Here is a 12,459-nt window from a genome sequence, read left to right as displayed (position 1 = left end):
AACAGTGCTGGGAAAAGTTTTCGACTGAATGAGCAAATCGGAATAAAATGGAGAACTGATGATGTTTTGCCCAGGAGCGAGCAAATATCTACCACTAGCAGCTAGAGCTTTTGACACAATTCACATCTTTTTCGCTAAGTATTTGAAGGTCAGTGTTTAGTTGTTTCCGTTTTATTAATAGAGTTCCGTTACTGCGTCGCTAAAGATAGCAAAAATATCGTTATCCCCAAGACAAATTCATTGGCTGGTAATATTCCAGCGGTTTATTCCGTAAAATGGTTCAGTCACTCCCAATAAACTCTGACAGTAAGACTTACAAAGAGCAAAATAAAAGGTCACGTCGGTACTGGGGCATTAGAAGCCGATCCCAGTTACTGCGTTTGCTGAGAGCAAGATATTTCCATTTCTTAGCTATTCTTTAACTCTAAACCACAATTAGGTCCGTGATCCTTAGCTTTGGTACCCATGATTTAATGCGCGATGCTCTCGGAACCGGAGGCCGATCAGATATCACTGTCATCAGTATTTTTAGCGTGTTAGGTTGCTCACCCCGCGCATCCCCTGGTATCAGCAGTGTATTACCGGCCATACACTTTGGCTGCTGGCAGCTATCTAAGATATTTCAGGCATGCGCGGTAGAGGCGACTACAAACGAGGTCGCGTCCAGCCCGTGTTAATCATATTCTCGTAGCAGAGGTGACGATTTTGGAGATTGAATTTTGGCGGCGTGTAAGTATTGAAAAATAAGACCAGACATCCAACCGTGATATTGTATTTGTAAAAAGATTCTAAATAATCATAAGCTTTTTGCAGTCAATCGACAAAAATGAACTGATTTTTTTTAACATCGCAAATCTAGGCTGAAAGCATCGTTTTGGAAAATCACGCGCGACGGCCATTGTATCATTTTATCCCGAAGTAGCCTGCTCTGCGAGTTACCTCTTTCAGGAGCAGTCACCCCGTGTCGCTTACTGGGATACAAGCATTCTTTGCACCGTAGAATGGAAAAGATGTACTTCTTTACATTCTTATACGCCGGTTTCAGTGGAAACCTTTCACAGGTATTTCCTTCGATACCTGTTTGAACTTTTCGTGACGATGTTGAGATTACCCAAAGGATCCTCCTTTTTGTTCGATGGTTTGGAAATCGTGTCCACGATATCAGCGTACGCTTGCAGCAAACATCTTCAATAACTGGCACAGGTTTGTTTGTTTTATGTGTCTCTTTGGTCTTTTCCATAACAATGAGAGGCAAGTTTCTTGACATTTCTGCTCCGGGTTTCGGATTTTGTTAAGGTCTCACGAGAACTTAAGGTTTTCGTCATCAATTACGTTTTTATTTTCAGCATATTTGAAGACTAAACTGGCCTTTTAATCGAAGGAAAACAGCACAAGCAATGAATTTGGCGGCTGCCGCCTGTTGCACTGCGTGGCATTTCGTGATGTTTCCTCTGAGCGCCTACCTTTCCGGTGACGGTACCTAAAAGTACAAAATGCCAAATAGCGATTTCTTTAAAAAGTGTCCTTTTCTTCATTTTAATTAAAATCTCTGCTGAATTACCTCGTTCGAAGATAACGCAATTGTTAATGAAATAATGTGAAATGGTATTATCTGGGAATTCGACGACAAAAAGACCGACGTTTGAATGGATTGTGGCAAATAATTAACATCGAATTGTGGTACCTTCGGCACACGATACCGTAAAAAAAATCCAAATAAGATACTCGCAATATCAACAGAAAGATAAAGAAAAACGATTCTCTCCATCAGCCTACCCATTTTTTACTCCATTCTTCAGCGTTGTTCAAATAGTGATTACAGCTATTGGATTGACGATCTTCTCACTGATTACCTGAAATCTGGCGGTCGAATTTCAGCAAATCTGAGTTTCTCTGCACGGGTATTACTGCGTGTGTTTGCATCGCGTGTTTTTTTTCTCACTTCGATACGATTTTGAACAGCGTGGACTTTTTTCCGTGGGGAGATCCAATGAGGCAATCCAATTGATTATTTATCATCTAGCCCGGGGCGCAAAGTAGGGTCATGCCGCCGGCGCTGCGTGATTTCGAACATCCCTTTCCCCTAGAGAAGGACAATCATAGATGGAAATATGTCCCTGCCGTCTTGTAATCGTTGAATGCTGCTGATGATGCTGTGTGAATTGATACGTATAAAATATTAGTCTGATCGCTGGGTTGTGCTAAAGAAATCTTGAACTCGAATTGACGCCCCAGTCGCATGTTTGGCATTTGAGCTCGTTCTGACGGGAGAGCAACAAAGTTGTAGGCCTATAATAGTGGCCTAATCGCCGGGTGCTAAATTATTATTATGTTAAACCCTTGAAGTACACCGTGCCTATCTCTTGAGGCCAAGAACTTACCCGCCATCGCAGACATCAAGGTGATGGTTGTGAAGGTGCTTTTTTCTGATAAGTCGAATCCCTTTTATGTCGTCCAACATCTTAATTCCTCCAAACCGCTTTTTATCTGCTGGCTCTGTTTTTGACAAGTCGTGAAGATGGTCCATTATACTATCAGCGCAATGTATAGCGACTTATCTATAGATGAAATGACCTGATCCTCGGCCATTGTTTCCTGCAGAAAGACGTCCAGAAAATCTGTCCAACCTGGCTGAATGATTGATTTTGCATCAAACATGCTGTCTTTTGCAAATAACGGAAAGCGGACGCAAAGCGCAGGACTTCTGATAAACAGCTGAGAGCTGAGAGTTAAATGTAAATGTACATCGTTTTAAATGATCACATTCAACCGATTACATCGTAAAATATAGCATTTCTCTTTGTTGTTGTTGTGCACTCTATCCAATTGTAAATTATGTCAGTGGGGGACTAAGGCCACCAGAAGTTTACGATATATGTAAACGTACATGTAATTTAAAACATCCAGCCTTGACTCATCCTCAAGTTAAACTATTCAAAGACACGTAGTAAGCACCGATATGCCCCGGCAAAGTTTCGGAAGACATTAGGTTAATGAATATACCAATGTCGCCAATTTGTGTGATAAAATGAGGGAAGGCAATTAGCAAAATGGTTGATCATTATATCACCCTCAAGCAGTCAACGGCGGCGGCGGCGGCGATTATAGGAATAAGTTAATATCATTGTTCAAAATCCCTCCTCCGTTCATTCGAAATATGAAAATTGTAGTTGAAGTGGAAGATTTGTATTTGTTTAATACGTACACTGAATATGCATTTCCACAACGCCCCATCGTGGAGACTAATATACAAATACAATAACGCCAATTTTCAGTGCATTTGGGTGCATTATAACTGCACCATGCCAATGTTTACTGGTATTTGTATTAGCTGAACAACAAGAAAAAACAATATACACACGAACGAATAAGAAACGATATACGAGTACCAAGACAGTTTAACCTTTTCAGCGTATATCTAGTGTCTGAGATAAAGCCAGTTCTGGTCACACGGGTAACTTGTTGCTAATCTGCTGCCTCTAGCAGTCGTGTTTGGAATGGGCTCTAAATTATTACGGGAGACTGACACCAGGTAACATACATGTACTCTATTCTCACCTAAAACATGTTTAACAAACTAATAAAACATCTGCATTATCAAGTACTGTGCTTGGAAAAGGTAATCTGGATGAGTTTGATGAAATAATACGTCTCGGAAATTCGTTGATTTTGATTGGAATCTGGCTGAATTCACCCACCACTGTTTTCATGAGAAAAAAAGGACCTCAAAGCACAGTGGTATCTGTATTCAAATACGCATTGTAATTAACTGAACGGCAAGAAATGCCGACTATTTCCTCTTTGTCCATCATGGTTATCATTAAACGAAAGGCTTTCCATCCCACGAACTCCAACCAAAGTAAGCCATTACAATGCGTCAGCTTCGAAAGAAACCAGGGGGTGAAATTACATAGGCTCAAAGAGACCCCTATGGTGAAATGCATTCATCTTACTTTAAAAGCCATCAAGATTCAATGGCAATAACGTTTTTTACCGGATTCGTTTGTTTGGTGTTGCTAAGTGGTGGATTTTTTGTCGCCTTCGTGTCTTCTTTAATGTTTAAATAGCTAAATGAAAGTTTCTGAGTGATACTAAAGTAATTTAAGGGCAACGGAGGACGCAGTATGCCCGTTCGTTATATGGAAAGGTACCCAGGGATCGAAGAATTCCAAATCATACCCAGTGTAAAAAACATTTTCGAGTACACAAACGACCGATGAAAATTGCAGGGGGCATACGGCCTCGTCGAGTGGAACTCATCCACATTTTCTTCACTCTTGGCTGTTGGAGGTAGCTGTCAGCAGCAACTGAAGCTTCGAACCAGCTCGTCGATGAGGTCAAGCACCTGATCATATAGCATGTTATTGGCTGTAAGTGCAAAACGCTTGAATGTCAGGTTGTTGATCCATGGATAGTCTTCCCCTCAATAGCTTACAACACTATCGACGAATGCATCTGAGAAAAAAATCTGTTTTCTTCATTGATGCTCCTGGGTAGTATTTGGTTAGAAAGGTGCAATCGAAATCATCCAGCAACTTTACGGTTGCTCATGCAAAGAAGAAAAGGTTTGGCAATTTAAGAGGTAGTGTATAAAAGAACAATATATAAAATTCACAGAAAATGTATGAAAAGAACATAAAGCATGGTTGCTCTGTGTTTCTTTTACCTACATGTGGTGTTTATACATGAAAAGTTGTGTAGTGTCAGATAGGAATGTACAATACATCAATATGCATCATCTTTGGAAAGCATGTACAAGATTTATGGTTCAATAGAATACTAAAGCTGATAAGTTTAAGCGGATAGTAAGAGGTTCACGAAAGTTCAACCATATATTCCATATTTTCTCTGTCAATTGATGAAACAGTACTTGACTTGGCAAGATACATTTGTGTATATGTATAAGATGCTGTGCATTCTGCCGCGTGACGGCACTTGCAAGCCATCATGCCTGTCCACGGTATAAAGGCCCTTGGTGTAGCATCTCTGGCACTATGTCGAAAGCGCGTTTGAAACAAAATTATTTAACCAACGACAAATTGTCTTCCATTCATACCTTCCTTGATCAACACTTATAATCTTCCTATATTATTCATAGACCTATATGCTTTATCCAACCACTTAATTGATTTTATCGGCATGTTAAGTAAAAGTTACCAATAACCCATTGGCAATCAATGATAGACAACCAACTTTTCTTCCGGCCACGGAAATAAGATTATGGTTCGACGGAAAGCTTCCCCTGATAACCTGCCTACAAGACTATTGCATTTAGTTCATGAATATCATTAGGTGTCGCCAAGCGTAAATGTGCCATAACTATGGTGCTGCATAAAGTGCTCCAATTGCTTACTTATTAGTTATTTACCATAAGAAGAAGAATGTGCTTAGTTGCCAAGTTCATTTTCCTTACGTACATCAGCGTCTTTTGAAAAACATTAAACTGGCTCCTTTTACCACATTCTGACACCAGCCACACTCTCGTTTCTTCCAAGTTAAGGTATAAGGCCTGGCCTAAGGCGAAGAGATACTTAGGATCCTAAATGCCAATAATGTTAACCCGGGCCATGCACGTTCTGTGGTACACTTACAAAGGCACCTCGTTAAGGCAAATCAACTTCTTCGCTTTCCTCGACCGTATGGTCTTTTAACACCGACACCGAAATGCCTGCCTCTCATCAGACCCTGGATCAAAACCGTAATTGACATTTGCGTAAAAATAGCGTCATCATTTTATGAGTAGGAACACAATTATAATTGAAAATATCGGCCTTGGGAGTGAAAGAAATGGATGACATTTCAACGACTGCAGACAGCTTTCAAAGTTTGCAAACTTCGCCTCAAGTTTTCCAACTATTTTTTTACTTATGTGAAATTTCTGAAGCTGTATTAACGACAAAGTAACCAGTAACGTCTCCATTATAATTATTTATCAAAATTATTTTTTGTATTCAGTTCAATAAAGGTTGGATGGATAAATGACAGAGCTTATAAAATGTTGTCACCGAATACAAAAATGAATACCAGATTATTGCGACCCCTGTGCGTGAACGCCTGGTTGCCAAGTGACACATTTCTAACGCATCCTTGAACGCCATGTTTCTTGTACCCATGACTTTGGAAATATGATATAAACCTTGTCCTTGGCAGAACCTCATCTTCAACAGTCTCGAGGGAACGCGAAAAGTCTAGCCTTTTAATCAAGCTAAAGTAGCATCTCTTGTGCGATTCTTTTCGGCAAAAGCAGAGTGGTCTCTCCGACCTTGCCTCCAAATGCCACGTCCCGATTACTTGACCATGGGGAAATTGCGCTTAGGTTCTTGCTCAGTTCATGTATAAGCCACGTTGTGAGGATCAATTCGATATTGGTGGTGTCCAGCCTAGGGAAGGTGGCTTTCATTCAGCTTATATTGATTGAGAATTATCTGGGTTCCGCAATAACAGATATACCACTCGGTTATTGCTACTTCAGCGCTGCTGGGGCACCGGAATGATTAAAATGACACACGACGCTCCCCGCAGCCATTTTATCAGATAGTAGTATTGATTGTTGGACATTAAACATAAATTTCCCGTTTTTCGTTCAAATAATGTATCGGTAAATCTTAGTCCTGGTTGTTGGTCTCTATACCAATGCACATTGATCCGTATCCACCATAAGCAGCATGTAAATGTACATAAAACACTGAATCTTCATAACCACGATCTTCTCCAAAAGGAATGGTTGCGAGGGCCACTCAGGCCGACCAGCACACCTCGCAGCGCCGCGGAAAGTGCTGTCCATTAGGTACAAAAAAAACTCTGATTAAAAAAACTCTACGGGGTGCTTATTATTTGTAATGGCTGAAGAACCTTTAATGGTCAAAAGCAGAAGGTACCTCCTTACTATAGCCGCGCTAATGGAGGTAATGTAGGTGTACCTCTCTCCCCATTTGACTTCCCGAAAAAGCCATGATAGGCGATCATATCAAAATCTTTTTGCCAAAAAATAAACGTTTGTATTAAGCTGGTTCTGTTCGCCATCTTTTTTTAAATTTAAATAGATCTACCCAAAGCTTTGCACATCCTTTACCCTTTATTAAACGAATCGACCTAAGTAATGAACTTGTCTATACATAATATAAAAAGAGGCCGATAGGAATTTTTCATTATCTTTTGAAAGATGTGGATAAAACATCTTAGCAAAATTCCCGCCACCCTTTAGAGAAATGAAATCATGCTGTGGTGGCAATTTCCTCTTTTCCGATATGTAATTTTGGTATGAAATCAAAGCTTTTCAAATGTACAAGGATATTAACTTATCACTTTCATGTGACTTAATGAACCCTCGTACGTGTTTGCTTTAGCTTTGTTATCAGTATGGTTGAACTTTAATCATGATCTTTGTCTGGTCGCGCTCAATAACTATTGCTAGAATCATAATTTTCTAATGTCGAAATGCCACGTTGTATCATTGCAATAATCTTGACTCAGCAAAATTTGTGCAAAAACTTGCCGCCGGTGATACGACCCTTAACCAGGCCTGGAAGAAACTGTTCTTTAGTTCCACAGCCTACATTGAAAGCTTAGCAGCTGTCCACCTTTAACGCAGATATGATGATGTACACAATTTGTTTGGGGTGGCACAACCATTGTTGGTCACAATGACTAGGCTTTTCCCCATAAGAGCTGTGATGCAAAATGCGGTGGACCAAATATTTCTATTGTGTTCCTTTCAGAATATTACATTTTCCTTTGAGATGGCGAGCAATAATGGCTAATGGACTTCTCAGCGATATTTATTATAGGATTTGAGAAGTCACCAGACTAAGGTGCGGTGCTCCTGTTATTGAATTGCTTATAAGAAAGCGTTTTTGCATAATTTTGTGACAGTGGGAAATGGGAAGAAAACCCTGTTGAGCTACATTTCAAATCTTCAAATCTTGTCACAGTTTTTCCTGCCTCCGTTGACGTCAAATGTCGCCTACTCCCGCAAAATCATACCAGCCAGATCCAGTAGACTTAAAGGCGTTCTGTTTTAACAGAACGCCTTTAAGTCTTCAAACTTTTAACACGACTGCTGTCGCATGTCATATCATATCATACTATATCAGTCAACTTCCCTTTACTTAGATGGACGATCTATCATCTTATCAAGTACCAGTCCCTTGCTAATCAGGGCCGGACAATCTTGACGCATTTGACATCGTGATGATTAGGCTGCCATTATGTTCGGAACTGTCGTCTGGTTTCTGACCACAGATAAGGGATGATGTTAACTGAATTGATGGGAAGACCTAAATGGCCATGCGTCCTCAGCATAGACCTAGATCAGGGGAGTGTCCGAGTGACAACGTATCCCTGGTAACATCATGAATATGTGTTATTTTCTGTCAACAGTTTTACATGGGTCATGTCTGAACGGATTCTTTTCCAGATTCCACCCCTGATATATACAGTGCATAGGCTTACATTGCTATACATGCCGCCGGAAGAATAGTCCATTAGGCCGAAGTTACATAGACCTCATTCGTTCATTTACCACGAGTCACTTTCCGGGTTTTTCTTTCATTCCTCGGTGAATGCACGCCACAAGGCCGTGCTTTTACAGGGGAACGAAAGCAAAAGGGGAAAATGAGTCCTGGGAAATGAACGAATGAGGTCTATGTAACTTCGGCCTTGTTTCGTGTTCTGCAGGGCTTTACCATACCACCGGGCACGTTTTGTATCAGCAATATACACTGGTGGCATCATGTGCACTACTTCAGCCTAAATACCAAAGAGGGAGGTCATTGCATTTTTTCTTCGGATGTTCCAGTCACTGTACGCTTGTGATATATGTATTTATGTTCTGAATGTTAAAGATTTAATTGCTGTTATTGTATCCGACAGTTAACTCCCCGACCCCGGGCTAATGTCAGGTTCAGTCGAAACTTTAAATCAAAATCCAGTTGTGAAATAGTCACGGCAGATTGCTGCCAATGGGGAATTGTAAAACTGGCTGAGATTTAATTAAACTGAATGAAGACATGTATTGTTATTGTTCTAGACACAGCTGAGTCTGTCTCTGACTTAGATTCTTCATTGTTTACAACTATCACAGGTAGTGGGAAAAAAGATTAATGCCTCAGTAGATATCGTTTTTCTGTTTTCAACAAATCCTTAGATTCACGCCTTCGTCATGAACGCACATACATGTAAGAAATATTCGATAAGGGAACTGTATCGAAAAGCCCCGTATACGAGGATGATTCCTGCATTGCTTCTCATCCGTTGTTTGACAGGTTTCGCAACTCTACGAGGAGGTACAAACGACGAATTTCAAATTGTATCACAAGTACTTGCTTCACTTTACAACTAAGTATATGCACAGTTGATGATTGGCGATTGAATTAGTACAAAACTTGATGACGCGAAAGACCTTCGAATTGCGTAGAGGTTTCACCAAAGAAGGTCATCCATTGCTTTTTTCACACCAACTCTATGTTCTGACGATCAAATAACTGTGATGTGCGTTTTCAATTTGAGAATATCGGCATCTAATGAAATCGAAAAGATTATAGCCCCTTGCAATGCCAATCCCATGTATGCGAACCAATCACCATAATTAGGGGGTAATGATCGAATGAGAAGTGCCACGTATTTTAGCAATTTCTGTCAGACGAGTGAGAGTGATTATATTGGCAGCAATATGATGACGAAGGCCAATCACTGTCACAGATATAATGCGCTTGAGTTCCGTTACAGAAAAGGTATCGTCTTGGTGCTGGTGGAAAGTGACAACATGGTAACAGTACAACCGGTCACCGATTTACTATCGTCACCTCATCAAGCAATACATAGTGTCAGGAATCTTTTAAATGTCCAAGGCTTTCTAGTATGAAAGTCACTTAGTCCAATATAGTTCCTACACTAACCTGTGTGAGACAAGGTAACACTTCAGTCGTCAGACGCACCACTGAGCATCCATGAACACTTGTTGTTAGCCTACTTTGAAATTTCGCGTTGGTGGATGAAACCTTCTCCTTAACTTGCTCCACATTAGTTTAAGGGATCACGGTTTCTCTGGAAGGCTTTAGGAACAGGACAATTGTCGTATTGATGCAATGATATGATAGCTGGCAGCAAAATTTCGTCGCAGGAGTTTTCAATCAGATTTTCACAGAGAACATTTTCGTGGTATGTATGACTCGGCGAAACTCGAGGAAGATTAGCTCATCCATATTGTATATCATAATGGAATTATCATTCGTCTCTTGCAGAAACCGACATATGGCATGACTCGAAAGAGTATTGATACATCGAGACCGATTGGTAGAACACCAGCAGTTAAGCACCTCTTCGCCAGGGAACACTGGTTTTCGACAGTGCGCTCATTTTGCTTGACGCGGATGATACGAAACGGATTATTTATGACGAGTTCAAGGCAATTCTGTTGCAGTCCAGCCTCAGTATGAGGAAAGGTTCTTTTGGATCCCTGCAGTGATTACTTTACTTTCAAGATTAACGTTTAAAAAGGCGGCAAGGAAAGTGGATGACATTGGTTATTGGAGTCTATTGGAGGTAAGTATATTGTGATATCTTGCTGTAATTCAACTGGAAATGCCTACATGTAACTTTGTTAAGACAGCGTCCCTGGTAAGGCGTGGTTGTGTTCAATATGGTCAAAATCAGCACTGTTTTTTTAAAAACTGCATACATTTGTAACATTGGGAAAGCCAGTTGCTTTTTCAAGAGATGAGTCATATTCTTTACTTTTTCTTTTACCAAAGATTACCATCAGCATTTTGTTTCTTCAAAAAAATCGACAAATTAATCAAAAATGAAAGCTAAAGCACATGTTTTCACTCTTACTGCAGGTACGACGAGTGCTCAGATCTCGACAAAATTTTAATTACATGTCACTTACTTTGGTTGGTAGCTTGATCAAATACGAGAATATGCATGTTCTCATCATCTTCCATTGACCGTACAAACAGTAGTGCCGTGTCCAATTAGCCCTAAATCACCGCCCTGGTCTTTGCTCTCTCATCTAGGATATAAGTACGATACGGTTACTCTATGTTCTCGCATTGGATTAGAAATGCTGATACAGATATTGCGATGTTAACCGGTGATAATTGCTCTTTCACGACACTGGGCGTAGACGTAGCCATATGCAATCGGGGGGGGGGGGGGGGTTCGACGTATATCACCCTTTTGGGAAAGAATCGCTGAAGCCGATACGAGAAAATCCTCTGTGGGGTGATCTGCCGAACGGGACGGTTATGGTAGGCAGTAGCGTGATGGTACCTCTTAGCGACATTGACGGAAACGTGTCGGTAGCCTGTTCGACTGTCTTATCAAAGGGTTATCAAGGCAAGTCTTGATAACAAAGGCAAATTAACGTAATGTACACTAGTCCCTAATTGGAAGAACTATCTAGTAACAGTCGGCAAAACAAGATTCGGTGATAGCAGCGACCAGACCGATTGATAGCAAACCCATTAATTGCCGGTTTTACCCACTGGCGAGAGATTTTTCCTCGCACATCGCATCGGTTATTGCAGGTCGGAGCGACAAAAATCGCTCTTTTGCGCGGCGCCTAACGAAGAAGAAGGGAAATGGAAAAGAACTTGATAAGATAAAGTTTTTAACGTCTTTTAAAGTTTTTTGATGTCAGCGATGGCGGAGTTCGAGTCGATTCTCTAGGAGTAAAGTCTGCATACTTACAAGATAATAATGATAATGATCGTGATACTAATAATGCATTGTACATTTTACAATGTTGTTGGGCAGTTATGGATTGACAGGGAGGACCGAGGATGCGACACTTTTTCTGTCCTGTCCTGGACGATTTCGGCACATTCTTGACGCTATTAGAAAACTTATACTAGTATCACTGATACATACTGCAATCGTTTCATCGTGCAAGTAAAACACATTACGAAGTCAACCTTGATCTTTGAGTCATACAGGAAGACTATCAATTTGATTGATAATGTTCTGGTATGTTACATTTATATTTCCTGCTGGTGTTCGGCGGCCATGGATGATAAAGTATCACTGAGGGAGGTATACATCTTTGCACCACGACAGAAAAAAATTGTCGCATTGGTATTGGAATCGGTAGACGGTGAGAAATTACTGATTTAGCATTTAAAAAACTCTGCCTTACCATGAAATGATTGAATTTGACGTGTACTTGAATTCTAACGACTTAAAAATCGTTTCAGACCCTCAGTCTTAACTTTGCCTGCCATGATTCATATCAAATTTGACAGTTGTGCTCAAAACGTCGAGTGTTTAGTTTTCAGTTGTGATTATTGGGTTTCCATTTTCCCGGACGGACGCATGATGACATTGGAGAAAGCGTTGTCCACTGAAGCAATTGCCTTGACCGAACACAGCAATACTACCGGTTCCATGAATGGCTGTTGATAAGCGTTCGAGGACCACTGGTGCGAGGAGAATAAATCAAATATGTCATTTGTCTTAGCT

The 12,459-nt window shown here is 40.6% G+C and overlaps 1 protein-coding gene across 2 annotated transcripts in view; it reads left to right on the top strand.

The window, feature by feature from the left end:
• The window catches only part of LOC135482535 (RYamide receptor-like), an 83,972-nt gene that overhangs the window by 48,114 nt on the left and 23,399 nt on the right, over nucleotides 1-12,459 (top strand). For both annotated transcript variants that reach the window (XM_064762643.1, XM_064762652.1), the window contains exon 2: nucleotides 10,242-10,542. The gene's annotated coding sequence lies outside the window, so the exon portion shown is untranslated. The remainder of the gene's footprint in view (nucleotides 1-10,241; nucleotides 10,543-12,459) is intronic.

This window comes from Lineus longissimus, chromosome 1, assembly GCF_910592395.1.
Source record: "Lineus longissimus chromosome 1, tnLinLong1.2, whole genome shotgun sequence".
NCBI classification, from domain to species: Eukaryota; Metazoa; Nemertea; class Pilidiophora; order Heteronemertea; family Lineidae; genus Lineus; species Lineus longissimus.
The sequence above is the reverse complement of the archived record's forward strand: the minus strand, read 5'-3'. Positions and strand labels throughout refer to the sequence as shown.